The sequence below is a fragment of the Rutidosis leptorrhynchoides genome, chromosome 3, assembly GCF_046630445.1.
Source record: "Rutidosis leptorrhynchoides isolate AG116_Rl617_1_P2 chromosome 3, CSIRO_AGI_Rlap_v1, whole genome shotgun sequence".
Lineage (NCBI taxonomy): Eukaryota > Viridiplantae > Streptophyta > Magnoliopsida > Asterales > Asteraceae > Rutidosis > Rutidosis leptorrhynchoides.
Genome location: NC_092335.1, coordinates 16,895,996 through 16,909,617, shown reverse-complemented (window position 1 = coordinate 16,909,617; position 13,622 = coordinate 16,895,996).

The following is a 13,622-nucleotide window of genomic DNA, read 5'->3' as shown; positions in this document are numbered from 1 at the left end:
ATCTTAGTCTAAAGAAAAAGCACTTAAGGAATTCTACGGCAAAGCCTAAAAATCTAGGAGTAAAAATAACTATAGCAAAAACTAAGTTTAAAATTAAATATGAGCTAAAAATACAAAAGTTATGCTACAATGATTAAAAAGGGACAAAATATAAAAATATATAAAAAGTTGTAAAAAATACAATTTTTATAAAAATATTATTTTTATATTATTTTTTTTAATAAAACTACTAATTTTACAATTTAATAAAACTAATTTAAACAAAATAAAACAAATTAAATAAAAAGAAATTTTAAAATAAAACTTAATTATATTAATAATACATAATTAGGGTTTATATTAATAATAATTAATAATAATCCGTAATAAATGCTGAATTAGGGCTTCTGTCGGCGTGTCAGAAAGTCTCCGCGAGTCGCGGTAATTAATGAAGAAAACCCCGCGAGTCGCGGGGTTCAGAAATTCAATTCTGGCACAGTTTGAATCGACGCGTTTTTCTTTATTTATTTTTTTTTTATTTTCTGTTTTCTGTTTTTTCTATATATAAAAGATATTTAATAAAACTTATATTTTTATAAATTAAAATAAGAATAAAGAAACTTATAAAACTTAAATATTTAAAAAAATACTAAAAAATACTTATATTTTTGTTTTTCTTTTTATATTTTCGAATAATTAAAACGTATTTTTACAAAAATGAATTTTTATAAAAGTAAACAAAAAAATCCTTTTTTTTTTATATTAGCGTTCCGCTTCCGGCTTTTAAGAGATGTCCCCGGCAGCGGCGCCAAAAATACTTGATGTTATGCGAGGTGTATACGAAATAGTTTATATTTTACTAGAAAATACTATTAAATACGATACAATTTTACACAAGATATTTATTTATTTATAGAATGGATATACTTAAACCTTGCTACAACACTTATAGGCAGTGTACCTAATCGTACAGTAGTGTAGTTTTTAGTAAGTCCGGTTCGTTCCACAGGGAAATCTTTAAACAAAGCTCAACGCTATATTAGTTTACTTTTATAAAAATACAAACATATATATAAGTAATATTATTATTATAAAGGGGGGTTTTTACCGTTTAATGACCGGTTTGTCGATTTTAAAACTTTAGTCGCAGTTAAAACCTAATGTAAAATATAAGATAAATACAAGACTTAAATTAAAGCGTAAAGTAAATAATGATAATGAAATTGCGAATAATAAAAGTGCGATAAAATAAACTTGCGATAATTAAAAAGTACGATAATTAAAAGTGCGATTAAATAACAATAAATAAAAATGCGATAATTAGAAGTGCAATTAAATATAAAATAAAGGAAATTAAATATGAAATAAAAGAATTATGCTTATTTAAACTTCCGTAATCATGATGTTCGACGTGTTGATTTTAGTTTTATACCCCATGGGTTAATTGTCCTTTGTCCTGGATTATTTAATATGTCCGTCTGGTTTTTGTCCATAACAGTCCATCAGTCATAAATATAAAGTGCGAGTGTCCTCGTCAAATTATTATTATACCCGAAGTTAAATATTCCAACTAATTGGGGATTCGAATTGTAACAAGGTTTTAATACTTTGTTTAATGAATACACCAGGTTATCAACTGCGTGTAAACCAAGGTTTTACTACTTTGTTAATAATTACACCAATTACCCTTGAATGTAATTTCACCCCTGTTTTAATTATTCTAGTGGCTATTAATCCATTCCCGTGTCCGGTTAAATGAACGATTATTCGTACATATAAATACCCCGCCCATCGTGTCCGATCGAGTGTATATGGTAATTTATAGGGACGCCCAATTGTAAATCTTTATATTAACATTAACAAACTATCATTTAGTTAAACAAATATAAAGCCCATTAATAGCCCATAGTCTAATTTCCACAAGTGTCGTTCTTTTGTCCAAACCCCAATTATGGTACAAAGCTCAATTACCCAATTTTAGTAATTAGCCCAACATCATGATTACTTCGTTTTAAATAAGAATAATAATAACTTAGCTACGAGACATTAATATAAAAAGGTTGAACATAACTTACAATGATTAAAAATAGCGTAGCGTTACACGGACAGAATTTCGACTTACACCCTTACAACATTCGCTAACATACCCTTATTATTAGAATTATAATTAAAATTAAAATATAAATTATATATATATATATATATATATATATCGTTTACGTATGATAAGAGAAGAAAAAGATTATGAATTGCGATCAGAATTCGGTTGCTTTTATAGGAAAAGTCGAATTTTGGGGCTCCGCGACTCGCGGCAAAATCCTCTTCAAACTCCGCGAGTCGCGGAGAATGAATTTACAGCTCACACCCTTGGAGTCTTTCTCTGCCGACGGTTTATAATATATATATATAATATATATATAATTAATATAATTAATTATATATTATATTATATTTATATACATAGTTAACTTGTAATTTTTAGTCCGTTGCGTCGAGCGTTAAGAGTTGACTCTGGTCCCGGTTCCGGATTTTTGAACGTCCTTGCGTACAATTTTATATTTTGTACTTTGCGTTTTGAATCTTGTACTCTTGTAATTTCGAGACGTTTCTTATCAATAATTGGAACCTTTTTGATTGTCTTTTGTACTTTTGAGCTTTTTGGTCGTTTGCGTCTTCAATTCGTCGAATCTGTCTTTTGTCTTCACCTTTTATTATTTAAACGAATATCACTTGTAAATAGAACAATTGCAACTAAAAGCTTGTCTTTCTTGAGGAATAATGCTATGAAATATATGTTCGTTTTTAGCATTATCATAGCACATTACCAAACATTCTGTTTCTGGCAGCCTGAACATCACTTTCTACCATCCTAGCCATCACAACAGCTTGAGACAATGATGTAGCTGTTCTAACAAAAGTTCTGTACTCAGGCAGAATGATATTAACAAAATGCTGGATACGAGACTCTTCGTCTGGCACCCATTGTTGTACAAACCTCAGTTTATCCATAAACTTCTCTACTACCTCATCGATCGTCATTTGAGGTGTCATCTTCATTTCAAGAAACTCAGTCTTGATTCGGTTCATATCAAATGGATTACAATATTGTTCACACACCTTCCTATGAAACTGCTCCCATGTGATCATACTCATTTGCTCTTTTGATATACTAGAAATCAAAGAATCCCACCAAATCATAGCCCTACCTTTCAACAGTCTACTAGCATATGTTACCTTCAGCTCGGGTTCACACTGACACGCTTCAAATACCCTTTCAAATTCTCGCAACCAATTGAGAGTTACAGTCGGATCAGTACTTCCAGAGAACTCGGAGGGTTTGCAATCACGGAAGTTCTTATACGTACATCTTTTGGGTGGTTTCATGTAAGGTTGATGGAACATTTGCATTTGGTATGGATTCATCATCATGGGATTTTGGTAAGTAATGGTGTTTTGTGGTGGCATATAATATTGGTTAGGTATTTGATTCTGAAACTGGTTCTGGGGCACATTAGGTATCGTTTGGGATTGCGCGGTTGGGAATCCAGGTGGTGTATCATCATTTCCAGAATGCCTCGCCAATTCAAGCTCATTAATTTTGTCCTCGGCCTCTTTTAGCTTGCTTAACTACTCTGATCATCATCTGACTCAACACCTTCTTCTGGTGCTCTGAATGTTCCGGGGTTAGATGGGCCAGTTGCGTTTCTATCAGCCATACCTGTGCTACAAAACAGCTCACACAAAAGCTTAGTGGATAACAGTTAGTTCAATCACAACTAACACACGTATATCCTATTTTCACTTAGCCCCCACTCCCACAGACATGTTTGACTTGCCTCAGGGTTTGGGAACAAAATACGCGTACGTATTTGCTGCCAAACCATGCTCTGATACCAACTTGTAACACCGGCCATTTTTTTTTTAAATACACAGCGCAAGACTTTATTAACAAACACAAAATAAGTCACGTCATCACGTTTAAGTTTACACAACGGTGTTATGTTATCACAAAACATTATTTATACAAAAGTCCACATCAGAGTTGGGTTGTCAAACATGTCTTCTGCAATAGCACCCTTCCCGACTAGCAGTACCTAAACCTGCAAGGGGAGAATATGTGGGGGATTAGCGCACCGCTAAGTGAATGGAATCTATCTAACAGATATAGCTTAAGTCACACACAAGCTATATACTAACAACAACACATGCTACTACCAACTAGCATACAATAAGACAATACGAGGATCGGCAGCTTGTACGAGCACACGACTCCTAGCTGATCGGACTTGAGTCTACCGATAGTCCCTGCTACTCAATTCACAGTATAGTTATCCAGATGCAGGGGATGCATCATTCACACTATACTCCACAATCAGTAGCCTATGGACCCAACCTCCCCTAGGCACGGTTGACCTCATACGGACTCTAACCTCTCCTAGGCACGGTCTTGAGTCCCCAGTCTCCCTAAGCCCGACTGGTGCCATTCACACAGTGTACACATAAATCACATACAACATCAGGCATACTATATTATTCTAACATGGCAATTTTTACACTATGCATGGTAAAAGAGTCAACCACAGTAGCATGATATGCTACTTAAACTCTATCCGGAGATAGACCCACTCACTAATTACCACCAACTGCTCAGTTATTATTTCTGAGCTTCCTCCTTGTCCTTATAACCTGAGAACAACACAAACAAAGTTAATATACATATCCAATAAATAATATAATTATTTCATACTATTAACTAGGTCATAACACCATATATTCATAATTTTATGAGTCTACATTATGACTCCATTCAATAATGGCATACAGGTGCGTGCAAAACACGACATACACACTAAAACTCCTTTTTCGACCTAAAAATAGTTTGATCTAGTTTCTTAAAAGTTCATCATTGAAAATTACTCTTCAATACGATTCCAACGATATTTGATTCATCAAAAACGGAGTTACGGTTTGAAAGTTACGCCCGTTTCAATTTCATAAAAGGTACTGTAGCAAATAGTTATTTCCGAACACTGTAGCAACTCGTACTGTAGCAAATAGTGGTACTGTAGCAATACCGAACACTGTAGCAAATAGTGACACTGTAGCAAAATAGTGATACTGTAGCAATTCGGTACTGTAGCAAAATACTGTAGCAACTGGGTTTCGAACTTCTTACGCTGATTTTGAGCATTTTTCGCCCAAAACTCGATTTTTGAGTGTTTTTGATCCGTTTTAAGCACATGGAAGCTACTAAACATATATACAACCTATTTCTAACATCTATTGATGTTTTTAAACATCAAACAACAAGATTTGAGCTAATTTCTTCAAAAACTCATAAGAACACTAAAACCCAATTTTCAACAAGATTAATACATAAATCTTTGTAATACTTACCTTAAGATGATCACAAGAACACAAGGAATCGATTGCTAACTTCAATTAATCCAAAAGCTCACAAATCAAGTTAGGGTTTATGATCATGGTGCGTTTGGTATGCGTTTGTGTGTGTGTGTTTTTATTTTGAGAAAATGGTAGAAGAATCCAGGACATACACTTAATATTGGGTTATAAACCCATACCCCATATCACACGGGTATTTACCAGTTATCTAATTTCTTTCGTACTTAATTTGGCAACCCTAACGGAGTCCAAATTAAATAAACCAACATGTTCTGGGACCCTTGTCACAAATTGGTCACAACACAATTATAATAAAACACTAATAAAATAATTGAAATAAAAGCACTTAAGACTAAGCACAAACCCTAAGGGCAAAATAGGCAACTTACAACTAGCCCGGGTTTCAGTCTGTTACATTTACTTTAGTTTTAGGGATTAATATATGAGACAAGTTGTAATCTCGGCCCCTAAATAAAAGTTAGGACGTGGATCATTGGTTTTTTAATTATAAATATATTGGGCTTATGACCATTTTCCATAATTAGCATATGTTATTCAATTTTAACTTACATGGTCAATTAAAAAATGTTTTATTTATTAAATTGTACTCCCTCTGTCTCACCAGAAGTGTCCACTTTGAATTTTCCAGTCTTCCTTATTCAACTTTGATTTTAGATATTTTTATTAGTGTTATGTAATATTTGATGAAAGTTATATCAATGAAAACATAATAAAAATTCAATCCATTCATATAATTTTTATCAAATATTATATAACAAGAACATAAATATTTATAGTCAAAGTTGACAAATAAAGACTGTCAAAAGTCAAAGTGGACACTTCTGGTGGGACAGATGTAGCATATCGTTAAATGTTTATATTAAAGAGTATTTACTATAAGAGACACTATATATTTTGCTTGAATTTTTTAGCCCCCTCAACGTTACTGTTCAAGCTCCGTCACTGAACATAAGATGACCAAAAACGATTCAAGAGTATCCGAGATCATCAGCGACAAACGAAACCTTCTTTTCTTTCGAGTTTCGACTCCGTCTTCCAGACCTTCCCACTTCATGTTTTTATGAAACTTAGACAAAATTCAAATATTATGTCGTTGTAAGAGCACCAGGAGTGGTACCCCGTTTCCCCCAAGTCCCGCCGCCCGTTGCCCCACTCCCTACTTCCGTCGCTTTCCTGCGTTACACCTCGGTCAGTCGCATATGCGACGCAATTCAACGGCTATTGTTTTTTTTTTCTTTTTTTTTATACCCACTTTATCTATATATATACATGCAACCCCTTCAATCATATACACACTTCCTTCTCCAAACTCACGAGTATACAAAAAAAAAATGAATTCTTGCACTGTTCGGTTAAATGTTTACCACGATGGAGAGCTCAGCGAGGATTGAAAATCGTATTCCAACTCGCAATGTATTCCGTTCAAGTCCCTCAACGTTAACGGGTGGGACACAGGTGGTTTGTTCAACTACATACGAGAGCATGTCGACTTCGAAGCCTCGGATTTTTTGTACATTGTTCCAGAAACTCAAACCTTTGAGTTTCTCACGACTGAACAAGAATGGGAAGAACTAGTCGGGAAAGCAAAACTCAACGACGAGTCTATCGACTTGTATTGTATCCACATATGGTCCCGAGAATTCATCCGCCGCCCACGTCCTCACTACCCACACGACGAGAGTGATGAGGGATACAATAGTCCTAAAACCCCGTGAAAGGCTTGATCGGACGAGTTAATTTTTAGGAAATTTCGGTTTGTTTTTTTTATTTTTAGGACTTCTAATGTTTTTATTTTTAATTTTAGGTTGGTAATGTTTTTCATTTTTTTAGGAATCGTAATGTTTTTATTTTTATTTTTAGGAATCGTATGTTTTTTTATTTTCTTAGGAAATGTATTTTTTTTTATTTTTAATGAAAGTTATTTTTATTAATTTATGTTATATTTAAAATCATAAAAATAATAATAAAAATATAAACTGACATGCCCAACTGACAGAGGTCACCACTCTCCACTTTTTCTGACTCACCAAGTCACTCATGACATGACAAGTGACCTCAGTCATCACTTTCAGTACTCTAATAAAACAAATACAGGCTCTAAATCTCTAAATATGTGGGATGAGGTTGTGAGGTAAATACCTTTCATTTGATACTATCAAATTTAGGTGTACTTTTAATAGCCACGATATTTGCTAATTTAACCTATTAAAATATGTCGCCCCATATATCTTTAATACTCTACACGGTAGGCAATGTAGATGCCAAACCTTATCTACTCATATACTTTTAAGAACGTGAAACATACTAATTGTATTAGTTAATAGTTATATACCATAAAAATATTACTTATAAGTTAGCTCATGACAAATATGTAATTTTGCTATTTATTATCATTTTTACTTTTTGATTTTTAATTACTGACCAATAAAAACCATGAACTGCTTTTAAAAAGATGAAATTACCCTTTCCACTACAACCACTGCTCACGAGTTAGGAGGCTTAGGTGTGTTTGGCACACAAGCTTTAGAAGCTTATGGGAGTTTAAAGGTGTCTTTGACGCACTAGCTTATGGGAGATTATGAGAACATATATGAGTTTGAGCTTATGATTTTTATTAAGCTCTAAGTCATAAGCTTTGTTTGATAGACATAAAATGTAGATTTTATGAAAATCATAAGCTCTTGAAAAATAAGCTATTTATAGTAGCTTATGAAAATAAGTAGAGCTTATGAACTGGAAAATACGTTTCAACTAGTTTATCAAACACTTATAAAAAATAATAAGCTACAGCTATCAGCTTCAAAAATAAGTTCTAGTTCCACCTTTAACCCATAAGCTACATCTCCAGCTACAAGCTCCAGGTCCACCTAATTTCATCCAAACGCACCCTAAGCTTCTTTTGAAATGCTCTGTTCATATGGATTATAAACGTTTCATATTAATTGGTTTCTTTGCGAGGTTTTAACCTCTATGTGAGACGTTTTTCAAATCTTGCATTCGTTTTAAAAACAACCATAACCTTTATTATATGAATAAAGGTCTAATGACACAAATTTAGATTGTCGATCAAAGACAATCTCCTCAAAGTACATAATTTTTACATACACCATTTCATAAAAGTCGACAATATATTACAAACACAAATTCCGAATGCAAGTTTATTTATTAAGAAAAGCATGCCGACTCCAAATCTTGACCTTGGGTTAACATGCAACAGCGGAAGCGTTTTTAATAATCACCTGAGAATAAACATACTTAAAATGTCAACAACAAAAAAATGTTGGTGAGTCATAGGTTTTAATCCTATATAATAAATCATAATAATTGTGACGATCGCTCCAAATCAGTGTTGCAAAAGTCGGCCGAGTCGGCCGACGCGTCGTTTTTTATGCATGACCGACGCGTCGTTGCTAAAAAGTCGGTCAAAGGTAAAAAGTCGGTCAAAGTCGGAAAAATTCGGTCAAATTCGGAAAAAGTCAGTCAAAGTCGGTCAAATTTTTTATATTTTTTTTTGTAATATTGTTAATAATTGTTAATTGTTCATGTTTATTGTAAATATAGTTTATATTTAAAGATTTGATCTATATGATATTATATATAAATATATATTTAATAAAACTATTTTAAAAAGTCAACATTAGTCAACGCCCGTTGCGTCGCCGTTGCGTCCGACGCGTCGTTTTTTAGGAAACACCGATGCGTCTCCGACTCGCGTCTTTTACAACCTTGCTCCAAATCCATATGGACGAATACGTCATTCATCGATTTCATTGCGAGGTATTCGACCTCTATATGATACGTTTTATAAACATTGTATTCTTTTGAAAAGATAAACCATAAATGAATACTTAAATTCAAGGTTTTCAACATCTGATGTATCACACCCCGAGTTAGGGCCTGGGTGAAATGTGACTTAATATCAAATAAACCAACATATTATAATATACGAGAACAATACTATATGATAAAAACAAACTTTATTGAGTACGCAGCGGAAAATGAAATGTCGTTACAAGAATGAAAATTACAATAAAGTAAATGTTTCAAATGCAAGAATAATAAATGCGATAGTTCTTGATCCTAAGTCCAAGTAGCATCACATAAGCAGTAGGTAAGTAAACTTGATCATTCAGCACCTGAGACAAAACATGCTAAAGTGTCAACCAAAAAGGTTGAGTGAAGTTCATAGGTTTAACAAATATGTTTGACCATTTATTTTAGACCACAAGATTTTTGTTAATAAAGTTGATCTCATAGATCAAAAAGTTATGCCAGTTCGTGATATTTAGACTAAACGTTTAAAGTTTGCCCCCAATGACAAGTTGTACTGTCCTTGTCGGTTTAATTTCATTATTAAGTAATACAGAGACTTAGTCAAATGTATCGGGGACGTTACTCCCGATAGGCCTACCCCCAATAATTAAGAATGCGTTTAACGAGCAATTAAAAATATCACTGTAGGGACTTTGTTGGACATAGCCAGGTATAGCATAGTTTAACAGTTGGTACTTGTGTCTAAATTGTAAATAGTAAAAGTAGCATGTGTCTCACCCCAAAATGTTAAATAAGTTGCTAGCAATAAAGAGTGGGGCTATGAGTTCACCTTAGTAAGTAGAGAGATTGTTATTCCTCGAAATAGAAAGTTGGATGAATGTGAGCAGAAAGTCAATCTAATGACATTTAAGAGTAGTTAAATGTTTTGCCCAAGTTTAAGTTAAGTATGAAAGTATTTAAGTGTAGTTTGTTTTACTAAGTTTTCATTCTTAGTATGTTTCCACTTTTAGTAAGTTTCTATTTTTAGTAAGTTTCTATTTTTAGTAAGTTAGTGTTGAACACTAGTGAGTTGTCCTTAATAAGTCTACCACTTATTAAGTGTGAAAGTAACTAATTGTATGATTACTATAGTCGGGTTGATATTGTGGACCATACTCAAACATCTATGCCACTGCCGAGTCACTAGAATGACCAATTGTTACCGGTTGGCCCATGATTTCTCGACCAAAATCTAAGTTTGGCATTCGAAATCCACAAGCGTCCCATAGTGGTACCAAGGATCACCCTAGGCCTTAAGCAACGTCGACGTTCAAGTAATTTCACGCTATCGTGAATGACTATTGTAATATTATAATATAAGTAGTATTATATGTTTTAGTAATAGTATAAGTGTATAGGTGTTAGATAGTAGTATAAGTATAAGTAGTATTTAATTAAGTAGGTTTAGATTAGGGTTTTAATTAATGTAGTAGTAATAATTAATTAATGATTAGGGTTTAGTAGTATTAGGGTTTTAAGTATTTAATATATATATATATATATATATATATATATATATATATATATATATATATATATATATATATATATATATATATATATATATGTATCGTGTATATGTATATATATATATATATATATAGTTTTTATTTATTATATATATATATATATAGGCGTGTATGTATATATATATATATGTATATATTTTTTTATAGTAAATATATGTATATGTGGTATATATATCTTGTTTCCATTTTTAAACCATTAACAAATCTTTTAACAATCTTCTAGGGTTTAAAGATTAAACAAAATTTCTTTATTTTTTTCCAAAACCGTATGCATGTATGTATATGTATCCTTATATTTTTTTTTTACATGAATAATATAGATGTTAAGATCATGCATGAATAATTATGAATATAACATGAATTGAAAGATAGAATTTAAAAGTTTTGGATCTAGGGTTATACCTTGATGATGTTTGATGAAGATTAACAAGAAAAAGATGAAGATGACTTGAAGATGAAGATCAAACACTTGAAGACTTAAGAACACCTTGAAGATCACGAAGAACGTGAAGAACAAGATGAAGATCCCTTGAAGATTACTTGAAGATTGCTTGAAGATGATGGTGGTGTGGTGGTGGTTTCTTGGTTGAATTCCAAGAGAGAGGGGGAGAGAGATTTGTGATTTTTGGGAGAGAATTGTGAGAATGATTTGGTACAAAAATTGCTCTAGCCTAGGTCCCTATTTATAGGTGAGATTAGAGAATTCTAGAATTAGGGTTTAGCAAGTAATACTTAGGGAACAAGTTAGGCTTAATGAGGAGGTGATGGTGGTTAATTTGCCGAAAATTAGAGGGGTATAATGGGCATTTTGCCCTCTTTTTTTCTTGCAAAAATCGGCTAGGGCTAGCAAGGGAGAGCTTGGAATTTTTCGTTTTAAACCTTGTACTTTAGATTAGTTTAAATGATTCCAAAATTGTTTAAGATTAATTAGTTATATACATTAAGCTTTAGTTTATTATATTTTGTTCACGAAAATTAATTAGCTTATTATTTCCGTCTTTTATTAACTTGTCAATTATTACACAAAGTTAATTAATATGTTTTATAATTCTTAATACTTAACAATTATTGATTAAAGTTAAATCGTTAAGTTTTAATTATATTGTTTGGGCATTTAATATCGAAAAAATATAGAATGGAAAAATGAGGGTCATTATAGTACCTCCCCATTATTAGAAACTTCGTCCCGAAGTTTTAAGTAGATTCCTCGTTTGCATCAGCAGTTGGGAAGAGATGGGGATATTTCCGTATCATGTGGTCTTTGCGTTCTCAGGTATATTCGGGGCCTCTACGCGAATTCTAACGGACTTTAACGATAGGTATGTTGCTTTTACGCGTTTGTTTGACCTCTCCTTCCATGATTTCTATAGGTTCTTCAACGAAGTGCATTTGCTCATCAATGCGAACATCATCCAAAGGAATAACAAGTGTGTCATCAGCAAGACACCTTTTAAGATTCGAGACATGAAACACATCATTTACTTTGCTAAGCTCAGTTGGTAGTTCTAATCGGTACGCTACGGGACCGACTCTTTGAGTGATTGTGAAAAGGTCCAACATATCGTGGACTGAGTTTACTTCGTTTACCGAAGCGGACAACGCCTTTCCAAGGGGATACTTTCCACATGACTTTATCTCCAACTTGGAATTCTATATCCTTCCGCTTCTTATCGGCATAGCTCTTTTGTCGGCTACGGGCAGTTTCTAATCGTTGCTTAATCTGGACGATCTTTTCCGTAGTTTCATGGATAATTTCAGGACCAGTTAAATGTCTGTCCTCTAGTTCATCCCAACACAAAGGGGATCTACATTTCCGGCCGTATAAAGTTTCAAAAGGTGCAGCTTTAATGCTAGAGTGATAACTGTTGTTGTAGGATAATTCAGCTAAAGGTAAATGTCTATCCCATCCTTTGCTGAAATCGATTGCACAAGCACGTAGCATATCTTCCATGGTTTGAATGGTTCGTTCACTTTAACCATCAGTTTGCGGATGATAAGTTGTACTCATGTCGAGTTGAGTTCCAAGAGCAGATTGCAAAGTTTTCCAGAATCTAGAGATGAATCGACTATCGCGATTAGAAATAATTGAGATAGGAACTCCATGACGTGAGACAATCTCTTTAATATAAAGCTGTGAAAATTTCTCCATCTTGTCGGTTTCCTTGATCGGTAAGAAATGTGCAGATTTAGTAAGACGATCAATTATGACCCAAATAGTATCGTTACCGTTTGAAGTTTTAGGCAACTTAGTAACGAAATCCATAGTGATACATTCCCACTTCCACTGCGGGATATCGGGTTGTGTCAATAGACCAGAAGGCTTTTGATGTTCAGCCTTGACTTTTAAACAAGTGAGACACTTACTAACATAAGTAGCAATGTCGGCTTTCATGTTAGGCTACCAGTAGAACTCTTTCACATCGTGATACATCTTACTGGAACCGGGATGAATAGAATATCTAGTCTTATGTGCTTCATCCAAGACTAGTTCACGGAGATTACCGAAGCGAGGAACCCAAATTCTGTTGCCAAAATACCGTGTACCATTAGCTTTTACTTGGAGTTGGTTCTCGAAATCGATAGGTCCTTCACCTTCGATAAGTGTTGGTTTAATAGCTTCAAGTTGAGATTCACAGATTCGTGATATAAGATTCGATTTGATTTTCAGGTTTAGAGCACGAACACGTTTAACATCGTCTTTTCGACTAAGGGCATCGGCAACCACATTTGCCTTCCCAGGATGATATTTCAGCTCACAGTGATAATCGTTCAATAACTCGAGCCATTGGATTTGCCTCATATTCAGCTGTTTCTGATCAAAGATGTGTTGAAGACTTTTATGGTCAGTGTACACCGTAAACTAGGTACCATATAGAT